Here is an 18,741-nt window from a genome sequence, read left to right on the forward strand (position 1 = left end):
TGTAGGTGGTTTGGGAGACACGTGAATTACGGGGAAGCTGCAGCCATAGCAGCAGTCGATGTAAACATAGTCATTTATTTAATAATTCAGCGTGACTCCACCATGGACGTGAATCTCTTTTAATTTATATGTTTGTAGGTTTCTGTGGCGAAATGTCATTTTGAATAAAATGTGTATTATGCCGTGTCATTGTAAAATGCAAAAGCAACTAAAATGCCAAGGTTTCAGCTGGCTTTCTGTAATCCTCTTCGGAGTGGTTAACTACTGGATACTAGTGAATGTCTTTCCCTATATACTATCTATTTTGGTTATCTGGTAGCCATCAGTATCACATATTTGTGATGTCACTGGACAGTTTGAAGAGAGATTGTTAAGGAGGGCGCAGCTGTATGATAGGCTATAGCAAATCAGCTGCTAGTGTCCACAGGGTTATGTTTTACCACAGGAAGCATTAAGGTTGCATGGTATTTCCGTCATGGCCACTGTTTTCACTACTAAGCCTTGGGTGTGGTGGTGCTGGCTGGTGAACACAAATGGCCCACTGGGCTGGAATTACTGGCAGTGAGACCATAACTATCCTCCGTATTAAGAATGTTTGATTAAATCAGTAGCCTCCCTATATTTTTCGCTGCTGCATCCACAGCTGCTGAGAAAGTCCTTAACTTTCCCATCCAGCTATTGCAGGCATTGTAGTGTATTTTCTTCTTCACATAATATTCTGGCACTGAGTGGCATGCATAGTGATGGTCTCTGAGTGCAGAGAGGTGAGCTGCTTACACAGTATAATGTAGATCTGGCACACTGCCACCAGCAGTGGCACAGTGTCTGCACGTGGCTCAGCCGTGACATGGCATGGGCTGCAGGTGATGTTGGCCAGCATGCGGTGCTGCCCAGCTCTAGACTCTAAACTGCTGGTTGGACTCCAGTGGTGGTAAATGATTCTGTGGAGGTGGTGGCAGCATGCTGGCTGCCAGCATTGGGGTTGGTATGGCAGAGATCTGTAGGTATCGGCCCAGCAGCAGCAGAGCTCACAGCAGTTACTTAGTACAACTCGTAGTAGTGGCTGACAGGCTGCAGGCACTGTGCGTATTCCAGTGGCCTCTCGTCACGGGCCTCTCAGATACCACGAATCTACTTCCTCTGTCAGTCACTTTCCAGCTACTCTCTTGTGCCCATAATATGCTTTTCCCCTCTGTGTCCTGATAGCCCCCCATGAACCATGGACCTTGCCGTTGGTGGGGAGGCTTGCGTGCCTCAATGATACAGATAGCCGTACCGTAGCTGCAACCACAACGGAGGGGTATCTGTGGAGAGGCCAGACAAACGTGTGGTTCCTGAAGAGGGGCAGCAGCCTTTTCAGTAGTTGCAGGGGCAACAGTCTGGATGATTGACTGACCTGGCCTTGTGACAATAACCAAAACGGCCTTGCCGTGTTGGTACTGCGAACGGCTGAAAGCAAGGGGAAACTACAGCCGTAATTTTTCCCGAGGGCATTCAGCTTTACTGTATGGTTAAATGATGATGGTGTCCTCTTGGGTAAAATATTCCGGAGGTAAAATAGTCCCCCATTCGGATCTTCGAGCGGGGACTAGTCAAGAGGACGTCGTTATCAGGAGAAAGAAAACTGGCGTTCCACGGATCGGAGCGTGGAATGTCAGATCCCTTAATCGGGCAGGTAAGATAGAAAATTTAAAAAGGGAAATGGATAGATTAAAGTTAGATATAGTGGGAATTAGTGAAGTCCGGTGGCAGGAGGAACAAGACTTCTGGTCAGGTGACTCCAGGGTTATAAACACAAAATCAAATAGGGGTAATGCAGGAGCAGGTTTAATAATGAATAGGAAAATAGGAATGCGGGTAAGCTACTACAAACAGCATACTGAACGTATTATTGTGGCCAAGATAGATACAAAGCCCATGCCTACTACAGTAGTAAAAGTTTATATGCCAACTAGCTCTGCAGATGACGAAGAAATTGAAGAAATGTAGATGAAATAAAAGAAATTATTCAGATAGTGAAGGGAGATGAAAATTTAAGTCATGGGTGACTGGAATTCGAGTGTAGGAAAAGGGAGAGAAGGAAACCTAGTAGGTGGATATGGATTGGGGATAAGAAATGAAAGAGGAAGCCGCCTGATAGAATTTTGCACAGAGCACAACTTAATCATAGCTAACACTTGGTTCAAGAATCATAAAAGAAGGTTGTATACATGGAAGAATCCCGAAGATACTAAAAGGTATGAGATAGATTATATAATGGTAAGACAGAGATTTAGGAACCAGGTTTTAAATTGTAAGACATTTCCAGGGGCAGATGTGGACTCTGACCACAATCTATTGGTTATGAACTGTAGATTAAAACTGAAGAAATTGCAAAAAGGTGGGAATTTACGGAGATGGGACCTGGATAAACTGACTGAACCAGAGGTTGTACAGTGTTTCAGGGAGAGCATAAGGGAACAATTGACAGGAATGGGGGAAAGAAATACAGTAGAAGAAGAATGGGTAGCTCTGAGGGATGAAGTAGTGAAGGCAGCAGAGGATTAAGTAGGTAAAAAGACGAGGGCTTGTAGAAATCCTTGGGTAACAGAAGAAATGTTGAATTTAATTGATGAAAGAAGAAAATATAAAAATGCAGTAAATGAAGCAGGCAAAAAGGAATACAAACGTCTCAAAAGTGAGATCGACAGGAAGTGCAAAATGGCTAAGCAGGGACGGCTAGAGGACAAATGTAAGGATGTAGAGGCTTATCTCACTAGGGGTAAGATAGATACTGCCTACAGGCAAATTAAAGAGACCTTTGGAGAAAAGAGAACTACTTGTATGAATATCAAGAGCTCAGATGGAAACCCAGTTTTAAGCAAAGAAGGGAAAGCTTAAAGGTGGAATGAGTATATAGAGGGTCTATACAAGGGCGATGTACTTGAGGACAATATTATGGAAATAGAAGAGGATGTAGATGAAGATGAAATGGGAGATACGATACTGCGTGAAGAGTTTGACAGAGCACTGAAAGACCTGAGTCGAAACAAGGCCCCGGGAGTAGACAACATTCCATTAGAACTACTAACGGCCTTGGGTGAGCCAGTCCTGACAAAACTCTTCCATCTGATGAGCAAGATGTACAAGACAGGCAAAATACCCTCAGACTTCAAGAAGAAAATAATAATTCCAGTCCCAAAGAAAGCAGGTGTTGACAGATGTGAAAATTACCGATCAATCAGTTTAATAAGCAGTGGCAAGGAAAGCGTTTCTGAAGAAGAAAAATTTGTTAACATCGAGTATAGATTTAAGTGTCAGGAAGTCTTTCCTGAAAGTATTTGTATGAAGTGTAGCCATGTATGGAAGTGAAACATGGACGATAAATAGTTTGCACAGGAAAAGAATAGAAGCTTTCGAAATGTGGTGCTACAGAAGAATGCTGAAGATTAGATGGGTAGATCACATAACTAATGAGGAAGTATTGAACAGGATTGGGGAGAAGAGAAGTTTGTGGCACAACTTGACTAGAAGAAGGCATCGGCTGGTAGGACATGTCCTGAGGCATCAAGGGATCACAAATTTACCATTGGATGGTAGCGTGGAGGGTAAAAATCGTAGAGGGAGTCCAAGAGATGAATACACTAAGCAGATTCAGAAGGATGTAGGTTGCAGTAGGTACTGGGAGATGAAGGATCTTGCACAGGATAGATTAGCATGGAGAGCTGCATCAAACCAGTCTCAGGACTGAAGACCACAAGAGAGATCCTGATAGACTACTTCCTGGGCTACCATGCTGCTCATAATATACATAAAAGTCTTTGTGCAACTTTCTCATTGTGTTCTCCCTTTATAATAAGTTTCTACAGACATCGTTGGTGGATTTACTGCTGTTATGTTCAATGTGTTCTGGAAAACGGAGTGGTTTAATTAATGGTGTCAGGGCCAGTAACTCTTGTCGCACCTGTGCAGTGCCTCCCCGTATGGCTGCTATGTATCAATATTATGAAAAGAATAGTTGCTACTCACCATATTACAGAGACGCTAAGTCACAGGTACGCACAACAGAAAGACTGTCAGCTAGTGAGACTTCAGCCAACAAGGCCTTTGTCGGAAATAGACAACAGAAACATATACACTTGCACAAATGCAACTCTTGCACACATGACCACAGACACTAAAGCAGAGATACTAAATACAGTTTTCTGAAATTCCTTCAGCAAAGAAGATGAAGTGAATATTCCAGAATTCGCATCAAGAACAACTGCAAATATGAATAACTTAAAAGTAGACATCCTTGTTCTAGTGAAGCAGCTTAAATGACTTAATAAAGGCAAGGCATCCGATCCAGATTGTATCCCAGTCAGATTCCTTTCAGTGCATGCTGATACAATAGCTCTGTACTTAACAATTACATGCAACTGCTCGCTCATCAAAGGAAGATTGGAAAATTGTACACGTCACACCACAACCAAAGTAAGAAAATATGACTCATTTATTACAGACACATATCACTAATGTCGATTTGCTGTAGGATTTTGGAACATATACTGTGCTTAAACATTTTGAATTACCTCAAAGAAAACAGTTTATTGACAAACAGCAAACATGGATTCACAAAACATCTTTCTTATGAAACACAGGTAGCTTTTTATTCTCATGAAGTAATGAGCACTAGTGGCAGGGAATGTCAAATTGATTCCATATTTTTTTGATTTCCAGAAACCTTTTGACAGCATTCATCACAAGCGACTGCTATTCAAATTGTGTTCCTATAGAGTGGTGTCTTAGTTGTGTGACTGGATTCATAATTTCCTGTCAGAAAGCTCACAGTTAATAGTGACTGATAAAGTTATCGAGTGAAACAGATGTAATATCTGGCATTCCCCAAGGAAGAGGTACAGGCGCTCTGTTGTTATTCCTGATCTACGTAAACAATTTAGGAGACAATCTGAACAGTCCGCTAAGATTGTTTGCCATTGAGCTGTCATTGTCTTGTAAATTCATCATATGATCAAACCAATTGTAAAGTGGTTTACACAATACATCTGTATGGTGCAAAAAGTGGCAATTCACTCTAAGTAATGAAAGCATTAGAACTAAGACTAATCTGCCAAGTTTGTATTTGTGATAAATCACACAAATCTAAAGGCTATCAATTCAACTAAATACTTAGTGATTACAATTATGAATAACTTAAAGTTGGACGATCATCTAAATAATGTTGGCACGTGATTTAGCTCACGCAGGCTGGCGTAGGGTCTGGAACAGGACAAGGAAATTAGAATTTAGAAAAACGGACATAGCTGATGGAATACTTAACTTTAATCCATTAATGATGAACGTCGCTCTTGATGGTACATATTTCACAATATCAATAGTAACTGATAATGGCGCCTTGCTAGGTCGTAGCAAATGACGTTGCTGAAGGCTATGCTAAACTATCTTCTTGGCAAATGAGAACATAAGTAGGCAGTGAACCATCTCTAGCAAAGTCGGCTGTACAACTGGGGCGAGTGCTAGGAAGTCTCTCTAGACCTGCCGTGTGGCGGCGCTCAGTCTGCAATCACTGTTAGTGGCGACACGCAGGTATGACATATACTACCGAACCACGGCCGATTTAAAGGCTACCAGCTAGCAAGTGTGGTGTCTGGTGGTGACACCACATTCCTCCCCCGCAAATCGGCGTACGGTTGTGGCATAAGGCTTCCGCCCGCTGTGGGGAGGACCCCATGTTGACGTGTGCGACGAGGTGGGGAGCCTAACAACAGGCGAGGCTGTGCAACCTGCACCCTGCCATTCGGACTGCGGGAAGCTAGGAAACGCCTGAAAACCTGCTTCAGGGTGCACGCCAACATGAGGTGTATGCGCCTGTAGAGAGACAGGAGGGCCGAAGGGTCAACCTCTATCGGGCCGGGGCACCCGACGGCCGAAGACGACATATGGTCCGGAGCGGGCAAGAGTTCCATGTTGGAGGACAACTGGTGACGGGAAGCGATCGGCGGCACGTGACCCAGGGAGGCGCCCGGCGGTTGCAGCGACGCGTCCACTGCGGGTGTCGCCGGCGGGAGAACAGGCGGCGGCGGCATTGGCGGCAGCGCGTCGCCATGGGGCAAAATGGAAGGCAGCGTCGGTAACACCTGGGGCTGAGGCGAGCCAGTAGATGGGTCCCCGGGGTGCTGACCGGGTGGCACCGTCGCTGAAACAGATGGCGAGTGGCAGATCCCGTGCGACGGCAGAGGCGCAGCTGATTGAGATGCCGACGCACCTTACCAGAGGCCCCCAAAACCAGATACATAGCGCTGCTGAGGCAGCGAAGAATGCGCCCTTCGAGCCAACGCCGTGAACCTCGATAGTGGCGATAGTAGACAACATCGCCTGGAGCAAAAGCAGATGTCTGCCGCTGCACAGGAACCTGATGCGGCAGATGTAGCAAAGACATCAAGGTTTGATGATGATGACCGTGGAACAACTCAGCCAGTGAGCGACCATCTCGGGGCTGAGAGCAATATGAGGACAAAAAGAGCAATAATGCATCCTCCCGAGAATGCAACTCTTTCAACTTCAACATCTGTGACTTGAGAGTCCTGACCAATCGTTCAGCGGCACCGTTTGACTGTGACGAAAAAAGCGTGGACGTCAGATGTTGGATACCATTGGCCTTGCAGAATGACTGAAATTATGCGGACATGAATTGTGGGCCATTGTCAGAAACAATAGTCTGTGGAAGACCTTCAATGCAAAAGATAGCGGATAACGCTTGTATGGTGGCAGATGACGTCGTGAAAGACATCCGGACATCAAAAGGTAAATAACTGAATGAATCTACCAATGGCTTGTGGTCAGTAACGAGTTAGATTTTGATACAATACAAGAGCACATGAAATTCGGTGTCCGCCAGAGCTGCCGCCTCAACCTGAGTGTGGACATGTTCTGGACTGACAGTTTTGGATGCAAATTCCAGTGGTTGCTCTGAGCCGTCTGCATTCCAATGGCCAAGAACTGCCCTCACGCCATAGTGCAAGACATCTGTAGCCAAAACTAGTGATTTGTTTGGATCAAAAGTAGCTATATATGGCACTGACCTGAGATAGTCCTTCAGCATGGAAAAGGCCTGATTGCACACTGAAGGTCGGACAGAGGAAGCACCCTTGTGGAGAAAGAGGTAGAAAGTGTGCGCAATGATGGATGCTCCGGGACCGAATTGGTCATAATAGGCAATTTTACCCAAGAAAGCCTGCAATTCGTACAGTGATAAGACTCGCTAGTGTTTGAACACCTTGCTGTGGTTCAGGTACTTGAGAGGGTTGAAAAAGTTTAGTCTTCCATAGATCACAATGCAGACCCACAGCTCAAATTATTTCACGGAGGACTCGGAGATTGTGCAGGGGGTCACTTGTATTACATGCGGTAACGTCATCCAGGTAGGTGAAACAGTGCAGAATAGTGAACGTGACGTGCTCCTTATAGTGTTGAAAAATTTGCAGGGGCACTTGCCGTGCCAAACATTAACCTTTGGTACTGACACACACCATAAGGTGCAGTAAGAATCATGATATGCTTGCACTCGTCATCGAAGGGTAACTGATGGTACGGTGGAGAAGAACTGACCCCTGGTAAGTATGTGAACAGCTCTTCCGGATGTGGCATTGGGTATGTGCCAACCAAAGACTGTGAATTCCTGGTGACTTTAAAATCACAGCAAAGTCAACATTTACCAGAGGGATTTTATGATAGCAGGGGGTGTCGCCCATTCAATAGAGCAAACTGAAACCACAGCCCCTAGAGATGTGAGCCAGTCCAGCTCTGTCTTGGATTTGGAACAGATTGCTGTGGAATCTACCAAGAACAAAAAGAAGTCTTGGATAAGCTGACTACATCAAGGTTATGTGGGCTTCAAAGTCTGTGGCACATACTAGGTCTTCTATAAAAATATCCTGAAATTCAGAGCACAGAGAATTGAAGGACATTGGCAGGTATCAGTTGTATGGAGTCCGTGACTGAAAAGCCAGAGGCATGAGAGGCACCAAGCCAGAAAATGTTTGCTGCACTAGCATCCTGAACAACAGTAAAGGTAGGCCGAGTTACTGATGTATAGGTAACGTCAGCTGCGAATTGACCAAGCAAGGGGATTTGCCGTTTACCTTATCCCCCTAGGCGGCTGTTTACTGATGACAACAAAGGAGCTACTTTTGATCCAAACAAATCACTGGTTTTGGCTACAGATTTCTTGCACTATGGCGTGAGGGCAGTTCTTGCCCATTGGAATGTATGTAAAGGCCTTTACATATGTCTGCTTCTGTCTGTATATGTGCAGATGGGTGTGTGTGTGTGGGGGGGGGGGGGGGGGGGGTGCGCGCGAGTATATATCCTGTCCCTTTTTCCCCCCTAAGGTAAGTCTTTCCACTCCCGGGATTGGAATGACTCCTTACCCTCTCCCTTAAAACCCACATCCTTTAGTCTTTCCCTCTCCTTCCCTCTTTCCTGATGAAGCAGCCGTGGGTTGCGAAGGTTTGAATTTTGTGTGTGTGTGTGTGTGTGTGTGTGTTTGTGTTTCCAAACTTTACAGAAGCTCTCCTTTCGCAGGAGTTTGGAAGGTAGGAGACAGATACTGGCAGAAGTAGAGCTGTGAGTACCGGGCGTGAGTCGTGCTTTGGTAGCTCAGATTGTAGAGCACTTGCCCGCGAAAGGCAAAGATCCCGAGTTCGAGTCTCGGTCGGGCACACAGTTTTAATCTGCCAGGAAGTTTCATATCAGCGCACACTCCGCTGCAGAGTGAAAATCTCATTCTTATTCCTGCCTGTCGTAAGGGGTGAATAAAGGGAGTTTCACACGTTTCAGCCTTTGTGTGATGGTCCCCATAGGGGAGCTAATTGGGGAGGGGTGTCGTACATGTCGCATAGTGTCCATCATGCGCTGAGACCTCTCACATCCTTCGACGTGGGTCTGCATTTCTGCTCATTCTCCAGCTGTGGTTTGGTCACCCTTCTGCGAGCGTTTTCCTCCATCCTCTGTGAAATATCGCTTTCTGCACTGTTGACAATAATGGACTTACTAGCTCGTTTGCACCTGATATCCAGCACAGTAGCCAGTCCGTTGTGGTGGGGCTACCTTGTACCCTGTTGGTTGTAGCCACTGACCACACAGAGCTTGCTGTGCTGATGCCTGTGCCATTAACTCCCCACATATGCCAAGCAGTAGACGCCCGTCACCCTGGGGCATCAGGACTTCCGGCAATGGCCTTTGCTGCGGCTGGGTGGCGCCCATGGGGAGGGCCCCTGGTCGGAGTGGGTGGCATCAGGGTGGATGACACGCCATGGAGCATAGTACGTCATCTCATGCTGGTGGTCAAACACCAGCAGTCTCTAAGCAGTCAAGATCTGACTTCAGTGCTAATAAATATGACCCCAAATCATTCGCCTCCACTCTCCCCCTCCCCCCTCCTCCTTCCTCCTTCCTCCTTCCTCCTCCCGGCCACACCATGGGAGGAATGCCAGGCTAAGGATGTCAGTGAAGCTTATTCACCCTGACACCTCATATGTAAGATAGTTGATGGGGAATCTTTATTGTCAATGAAACCTCAGTTTTTTGTGGAGCATGTAGAGGACAAGTTGGGAAGTTGGAGGGCTTGTCCAAAATGCAGTCACGGGCGCTCTTGATCAAAACAGCTTCCTTTGCGCAGTCTCGGGACTACTTGCCTGTGGCAAGCTGAGGGATGTTTCTGTTTCCATCATGCTCCATGAGAGCTTTAATATGGTCCTGGGTATCATATTTCACAGCAGCCTTCTTTTGCAGTCTGAGAGCTACGTGCCTGTTTAGAGCGTCGATGTGTCCATTTCATCCGGCACATTCGCCGGGGACCGAGGGATAATCAGGTAGCCAATGTGCCTTCATCTTGGCCTTCAAGGGTGACACATAACCCGAGAAGGTCAAGGTGATGGTCTCCCACTGTGACTTAAAGCCATATATCCCTCCTACGATGCAGTGCTTTAAGTGCTGGAAGTTCAGCTATATGTCTTCCCACTGTACTTCCTGCGTCACCTGTTGGGGTTGTGGACATCCTTCACATTCCAATACTCCCTGTGCCCCACCTACCATCTGTGTCAGCTGTGGAGAGCACCATTCGCCTTGCTTGCCAGACTGCACGATTCTCCAGAAGAAAAAAAATAATGGAATACAAGATACCAGACCCTGGACCGACTGACATACACCGAGGCTAAGAGAAAATGAGAGGCTACATCCTGTGCATATGACATCAACCTACGCCACCGCTACACAACAGTTCTACCATCTTCTGTTACACCGAGTACAGTTGGCTCTCGGAGCCCTCAGACTCCACCTGCCACCTTGATGGTGGGGGGCATTTCTCTCCCTGTTGCTCCTGCACAACCTACTTCAGGAGCAACTCCCCCCCCCCCCCCCCTCCCCAACCATATGGGACATATGTCCCCACTTCTCAGGCGGAGAAGTATAAGTCTTCCTTGGCTCCTCTCACCAGGAAAGGATCCCTGGTTCTTACCAGTGACAAAGCTGACACCCGCCACTGGCTGAAGCAACCACAGTTAGCTGGTTGTAGGGCTTCACGGTCCTCCTCAGTCCCTGAGGCTGAATCAGAGAAGCTCTCCCAGCCGGACAAACCTAAGGAGCAGCAAGAGAAGCCTAAAAAAAAAGCCCCCAAAAACCAAGACATTGCTGTGGCACCCGCACCACCACTACCTACAAACTCTGTGTCTGAGGATTAGGTGGAGATTCTGGCATCTGCTGAGGACCTAGAGCTCGCTGAACCCTCAGACACAATGGATGTCGATCACACAGGTACTCACCTGGTGGCAGCAAGTGGCACTGGGGCATAGACTGCCTCATTGAATGTTTCATGCCTTCCCAGTCTCATGATCACGTTCCAGTGGAATTGCAGCCATGTTTTCCACCACCTGGCTGAGCTACAGTATCTCGTAAGCTTTGCATCTGCTTTCTGCATTGCCCTCCAGGAAACCTGGTTCCCAGCAATGCTGACCCCTGCCCTCTGTGGCTATAAGGGATATTACAGGAACCATAGCGACTATAATAGAGTGTCGGGTGGAGTTTGCACCTGTGTCCTGAACTCAGTTATAGTGAACCTGGGCCCCCTTCAAACCCCTCTTGAAGCTGTTGCTGTCAGGATAAGGACGACACAGGAAATAACTGTCTGCAATGTATTTCTTCTTCCAGATGGTGCAGTACCCCTGAATGTCTTGGCTGCACGAATAGATCAACTTCCTAAACCTTTCCTACTCTAGGGAGATTTTAACGCCCATAATGTGTTATAGGGTGTCGGCATGCTTACTGGCCGAGGTAGGGAGGTCGAAAATTTACTGTCACAACCCAGCCTCTGCCTCCTAAATACAGGTGCCCTCACACCTTTCATTGTGGCACATGGCACATATTCGACCATTGATCTCTCAGTTTGCAGTCCGGGCCTTTTCCCATCTATCCACTGGAGAGCATATGACGACCTGTATTGTAGTGACCAATTCCCCATATTCCTGTCACTCCCCTGAGGTCATGCCCACGGACGCCCACCCCAATGGGCTTTAAACAAGGCAGACTGGGAAGCCTTCACCTCTGCTGTCACCACTGAATCTCCCCCACATGGTGCCATTGATGTTGTCATTGAGCAGGTTACTACAATGATTGTTTCTGTGGCGAAAAACACGATCCCTTGTTCTTAAGTGTACCCCCAGCAAAAGGCAGTCCCTTGGAGGTAGCCGGAAGTCGCTGATTTAATTAAAAGAGTGTCGGCGAGCTCTACAGCAACATAAGCAGCACCCTTCTCTTGAGCACCTAATAGCCTTTAAGTGGATCTGTGTCCGCATTCGCCAACTTATAAAATGACGGAAACAGGAGTATTGGGAGAGGTACGTGTCGACCATTGGGTGCTATACATCACCTTCCCACGTCTGGACAAAGATCAGACATCTCTTTGGGTACCAGCCCCTAACAAGTGTCCCCGCCACTAACTCCAATAGCGTGTTACCCACCGACGCAAACGTGATTGCCGAGCACTTTGCTGAGCACTATGCTCAAGCCTCTGCGTCGGAGAACAACCCCCCAGTCTTTCACACCCTCAAACGGCGGATGGAAATAAAAGTCCTCTTTTATTCTCTACACACCACAGTGAACCTTATAACTCCCCATTTACAGAGTGGAAGCTCCTCAGCTCCCTTGCACATTGTCCCGACACAGCTCCAGGGCCGGATCGGATTCACAGTCAGATGATCAAACATCTCTCATCTGATTGCAAGCAACAACTCCTCGTCATCTTCAATTGGATCTGGTGCGATGGCATCTTTCCATCGCAGTGGCGGGAGAGCACCATAATTCCAGTGCTCAAACGCAGTCAAAACTTGTTTGATGTGGTTATCTACCGGCCCATCAGCCTCACCAACTTTCTTTGTAATTGCTGGCACATATGGTGTGTCAGCAGTTGGGTTGGGTCCTGGAGTCAAATGGCCTACTGGCTCCATGTCACATGTCAGGGCGTCTTCTGCCAGGGTCACTCTACCACTGATAATCTTGTGTCCATCGAGTCTGCCATCCGAACAGCCTTTTCCAGACGCCAACATCTTGTTGCCATCTTTTTGACTTTCATAAAGCATACGACATGACCTGGAGACGTCATATCCTTGCGACACTGTATGAGTAGTGTCTCCGAGGCTCGCTTGTGATTTTTATCCAAAACTTCCTGTCGCTCCATACTTTCCGTGTCCAAGTTGGTGCCAGCCATAGCCCCCTCCCCCAACCCCCCTTCCCCCCGTCCCCCGTATTCAGGAGAATGGCGTTCCACAGGTCTCTGTAATGAGTCTCTCTCTATTTTTACTGGCTATAAATGATGTAGCAGCAGCTGTAGGACTGTCGGTCTCACCTTCTCTGTGTGTGGATGACTTCTGAATTTCGTACTGCTCCTCCAGTACTAGTGTTGCTGAGCGGCACCTACAGGAAGCCATTCATTAGGCGCAGTCATGGGCTCTAGCCCATGGCTTACAGTTTTCAGCTGCGAAGTCATGTGTCATACATTTCTGACAGCGTCGCACCGTACATCCAGAACCAGAACTTTACCTTAACGATGATCCACTCACCATAGTGGAGACATATCAATTCTTAGGACTGGTTTATGCGCGCCTTATTGACTTGGCTACCTCACCTTCGTCAGCTTAAATGGAACTGCTGGCAGCACCTCAATGCCCTCCACTGCCTGACCAACAGCAGCTGGGGTGGAGATCTGTCTACGCTGCTGCAGCTCCACAGAGCCCTTGTTCAATCCCACCTTAGCTATGGGAGTCTGGTTTACGGTTCAGCAGCACCCTCAATTGCGTTTACTCGACCCAGTCGCCCACCACCGGAGCTTTTAGAATGAGTCTGGTGATCAGTGTCCTGGTGGAGGCCGGAGTCCCTCCGTTGCACATGTTCGTAGTTCTTCTGCGCATCCGAATTACCTTTTTGTGGCCCTAAGGGCTCCATTAACCCTGTGGCTCTCCGCTATCACTTCCTCTCGATTCTCAACATGTACTGGGATTGTGAAGTGGTTTAAACCGACGGCTCAATGGCTGGTGGTCACGTATGCTTTTCTTATGTTCATTGAGGACATATTGAACAGCACTCCCTTTTAGATGGCTGCAGTGTTTTCACTGCAGGGCTGTCAGCCATATCTCATGCTCTTGAGCACATCCACTCATGTCCTAGTGAGTCATTTCTCTTGTGTACTGACTCATTGAGCAATCTACAAGCTATTGACCAGTGCTACCCTCACCATCCTTTGGTAGATTCCATTCAGGAGTCCATCTATGCACTGGAATGGCCCCGTCGTTCAGTGGTGTTTGTGTGGACTCTTGGACAAGTCGGAATCCCAGGCAATTAACTTGCCAACAGGCTATTCGGAAACTGCTTCTGGAGATGGGCATCTCCAAAACTGATCTGCGTTCTGTCTTATGCCACAGGGTTTTTTGGATTTGGGAGATGGAATGGCAGACGTACGCACAACAAACTGCATGTCATTAAGGAGACTACGAATGTATAGAAGTCTTGCATGTGGTCCTCTTGCATGGAATCAGTTGTCCCCTGCCAGTTCCGCATTGGCCACACATGGCTAATGCATGGTTACCTCCTCTGTTGCAAGGACCCACCTCGATGTCACTGTGGCTCAAAAATGACAGTCATCCACCTCTTGCCAGACTGCCAACTTTTAGCCACTCTGCAGCGGACTTTTAACTTTCCCAGCACCCTATTTTCAGTATTGGGTGACAATGCCTCAACAGCAGCTTCAGTTTTACATTTTATTTGTGAGGGTGGGTTTTATGATTTGATCTATGTTTTAGCGCATGTCCTTTGTCGCTCTGTGTCCTCCACCCTAGTGCTTTTAGGTTGTCCCTCTGTGTCCTGCACCCTAGTGCTTTTAGGGTGGAGGTTTTAATGTGTACCAGAGTGGCTGGCTTCTCCTTTTTATTCTCATGGTCAGTCAGCCATGGTAATCTGCTCTGTTGTTTTAATCTCTTCTACATGTTTCTTGCGTCTCTCTGTGGTTTTCTTGTCTGATTTTGTCCATTTTAGTGTTTATTGACCTTCTGTCATTTTTGGGGTTTTCTCCTTTCTTGCCGCTGTGTTTTGTATATTTCGATTATTTTACCCCCACCCTTGATTGGAATGATGAACTGATGACCTAGCAGTTTGGTCCCCCCACCTGCTCTTTTAAACCAACCAACCTTAACTGTTTCCCCGCAGAGGGCTCATAACTCTTTTGTGAGTACTTGGCTACCACAGTACCATGGGGCTCAAGCCTTTGCAGCACTGCTTCCCTTTATGTGTTCCAATCCACATACTTCCACTATCTCTCAACCCCCCCCCCCCCCTCACTATCCCCCCCTCTTCCCCTCTGGTTTCCATCGAATGGTTTTCCTGGTGTAAACCCCGCTTGGACCTGGTAAATGATTTTGGACTCGTTTTCCATTTCACTTCCAACGCTCTCCACTTCTTTTCATTAATAAATACATGTTCCCAATTGTTGGGTTTGACCTGCCAGCATTTTTCAAAATTTTTCAGAACTATGGATCTTGCAGGGGTCGCCCAGTGTGGTGTGTGTTCCACCTTTTTGCATTTCCATCTTAGCACCCTTCCTTTTCAATAAGGTAGTACACCAAAACCCAGCATGGTAGCCATCCCATTGTGGAGGGAACTCGTCAGGTACGTGCACGGTAGTAGCCCCTGACGAGGCGTGGATCACATGGTTGGTCCCTGAGCTAAAACCTGCCCATTTATGCCAAGAAGTGCATGCCCATCATGACTGGAGCCCATGGGCTCGGAAGAATGGATTACCAGCCAGGTATCTGTTGCTGAGACTGGGTGGCACCCATGGGGAAAGCCTTGTTTGTAGAGGGTGGCACCATGGAGGATGATTTGAATATAAAGCAGATGAAGTTTTCGCCCACTCATGGTCACACAGCAGCAGCCATGTCTTCAGAAGGAAAGAATTCATTCAACAGAGATATACAACAACAAAATGTTTCCTTCCCTGGTTACACCGTGGGAGGAACCTTGGGCAAACAACAAGCAGAGAAATACTCCCTGCCTGCACCCCCCCCCCCCCCCCCCCCCCCTTCCACGTGCCACCTCATTACCTGGTTTGAACAAGGACAGAGGATTATTATTATTTATTTAATTTTTTTTATTTTTTTATTTTTTTTATTTTTTTATTTTTTATTTTTTTTCCCATAGAGCCTACATTCTTTGTGGAGACTATACAGGACAGGTTTTGGGAGTTGCAGCTATCTTCAAAATGAAGAGTGGACTAATTTTGATTAAAACAGCATCCCCTGCCCAGTCATGGGCGTTGCTTGCTTGTGAGAAGCTGGGTAATGTTACAAAGACTAGCACATTCCATAATAGTCTCAACATGATTCAAGGCATTATTTTCCATTGTGTCTGCCTCTTGCAGCCTGATTATGAGCTAAGCACCAACTTGGAGTGACTGGGTGTACACTTTGTTTGTCATGTCCATAGTGGTTCAAAGGACTTTTATCTTGGTCTTTTAGGGCAATTCATTGCCTGAAAGGACTGGGTGATGGTATACCTATGTGATGTGATACCGTACATTCCCCCCATATGCAGAACTATGAAATTCTGGCACGTCTTCATGTTGTGATGTCAGCTCCGTCTGTACAGATAGTGGATGATCGTTGCATGTCAATATTCCTTCCTTATGCAACATACAAAAGGCTTATGACATCACATAATGATACCACGTCCCCACTACCTTACATCTCATTTCCAATTTTTGTCCAGAACTTCTTGTCGCACCATAGTTTCCGGGTTTGAGTTGGTGCTTTACATATTAACCCCCACACCCAAGAGAATGGTTCCCCACAAGGGTCTGTATCGAGTGTCCCACTCTTCTTAGTGGCCATCAATCGCCTAGCAGCAGCTGTGGTGTCTTCAGTGTCACCCTCCTTGTATGCTAATGAGTTTTGCTTTTACAATTGCTCCTCTAAAGTGGGTTTTACTGAACACAGACAGCAGGGTGCCATTTGAAAGGCACAGTCATGGGCCATCATTTACAGCTTTCAGTTTTTCACCACCAAGATTCATGTTGTGTGCATCTGTTATCATCATATTCATTCGCAACCAGAACTTTACCTCGACGACTAATTACTCACCATGGTGGAGACTTACCACATTTTGGGACTGGTCTTCTATGCCCAGCTGATGTTGCCTCCCCATCTTTGCCAGCTTAAGTAAAATGCTGACTACACCCTAATATACTTCACTGCCCCACTAACACCAACTGGGGTACATACGTCTGCAGCTGTACAAAGCTCTGATCCAGCCCAGTCATCATTATGGGAGTCTGACATATGGTTCGGCATCAGCCTCAGAATTGTAGTCACTCTACCAGATACTCTACTGTGGGGTCCGAATTGCAATAGGAACCCTTCAAACTAACTGTGTGAATAGCCTGCTTGCGGAGGCTGGGGGCCCTCAAGGACAGGCACCAACAGCAGCCACTCAGTTATGCTATACAGATTCGCAGATACCCTTAGCACCCTACCATGTCCTTTTTCCTAGTAGAGAGTTCCACCTCCCACAAAGGAGACCCAGTTTGCAGTTCAACTACAGTGTCTCTGCTCTGAATTCCTACTTCCCTACTGTCGCCTTTTGTCAGGAAGCATGGCGTGTACCCTGATCTCGGATCTATCTCGATTTATCCTTTGGACTGAAAGATTCAGTTGACACCATGGTGTTTCACCACCTGTTCCTGGCTGTCCTCAATGCATTTCCAGGTTTGGAAGTGGGATACACTGATAGCTCAGTGATGGATGGATGAACTGGTTTTGCACACAAGCATGCAAGGTGCAGTGAACTACACTCCTTACTTAATGGCTGCAGTGTCTTTACTACTGGATTGGTGGCCATCAAATGAGCCCTTATTCTTGCTTGTTTTGCACTAGCAAGATGCTTCTAATCTGCAGTGAATCTCTGATCAGCCTTCAAGCTATAGACCAGTGCTACCTTAATCAGCTATTAGTTACAAGCATCCAGCAGCTTATTTCAGACCTCTATCAAGCTGGACAGTTTGTTGCCTTTGTTTGGACTCCTGGACATGTTGGGATCTCAGGAAATGAAGATGCCAACCTCTTGGCAAAGTTGGCTACCAGGATGCTGATTTTGGAAATGGGGTGTCTCAGAACTGGACCTTTGGTCAGCTGTATGCCATCAATCGTTAAACGTATGGCACTCGGAATGGTTCACCCTGGACTTCCTAAACAGAAGATAATAAAGCAGACCATGATAGCATGGCACCCTTCCCATCGCGCTTCTTGAGGGAATCCTCTGTCCTTCATCAACTACACATTGGCCACACTTTCGTGACCCACAGCCCAAGGTGAGGACCCACCTTACCGCTGATGTGGTGCCTGCCTGGCAGTTACACCCACATCCTGCTAGACTACCAAACTTTGACTGCTTTGTGGTGATCTCTTAACCTTTGGGACACATTGCCTCTGGTGCTATCAGCTAATCTGGATTTACATTTCACGCATGAAGGTTATTTCTGCTCATCTCTGGTGAGGTGGAGCACTTTGGCCTCATTGACTGCCGGGGGGTTGGAGGGACGCCATTCACCTGCTCTGGCCCATGGGTCCCATGGCAGCCCTTAATCCTACCATTTTCACCTATTTATTTTCCTTGAAATTGTATGTTCGGCATTTTTAATATTATATCTTTCCTAAAATTTCACCATCTTTTTTGTGGTGCTCGGAGGTCTCCCTTCACATACCACGCTCTGGGCACCTCTTAAATGCATTTTGCACAGAGCGGCTCGCCCACCTTGCCCCTTTTCCTTGATTTTATCTCTGTCTTATTGTACTTCGCTTAAAATTGGGGTGCCCAGATTTTCCTTTGATCTCCCTCTTGTGAGGATTATTCCTAGTTTGATACATATAGGATGAAGGGTTTGATGACATCTCAGTTTGGGCCCTTTAACTCTAATAACCAACCAATCAACTCTTAAGTGTTAAATTTTGTTGATAAAATTCCCAATTTGATTATGACAGTGAATTACTCAGAAATATTATTCAAACTACTAAATTTGCAACAGCTTTAATTATAATAATGTCTTTCAAATGTCAGATTCTTCAGTCTACCATCATGTTACTACAATCGCTGTCCACTGTATCAAGCTTTCAGCTGATGGCTGTGGTGCTTCATTTGTCTTTGACAGTGGTTCCCACTAACACG

At 46.7% G+C, this 18,741-nt stretch overlaps 1 protein-coding gene across 7 annotated transcripts in view; it reads left to right on the top strand.

Moving 5' to 3' along the window:
* LOC126278449 (gastrula zinc finger protein XlCGF17.1) overlaps window positions 1-18,741 on the top strand; it is a 110,001-nt gene that overhangs the window by 65,547 nt on the left and 25,713 nt on the right. The gene's annotated exons all lie outside the window — the stretch shown is intronic.

Source organism: Schistocerca gregaria, chromosome 6 (assembly GCF_023897955.1).
Source record: "Schistocerca gregaria isolate iqSchGreg1 chromosome 6, iqSchGreg1.2, whole genome shotgun sequence".
Classification (NCBI taxonomy): Eukaryota; Metazoa; Arthropoda; class Insecta; order Orthoptera; family Acrididae; genus Schistocerca; species Schistocerca gregaria.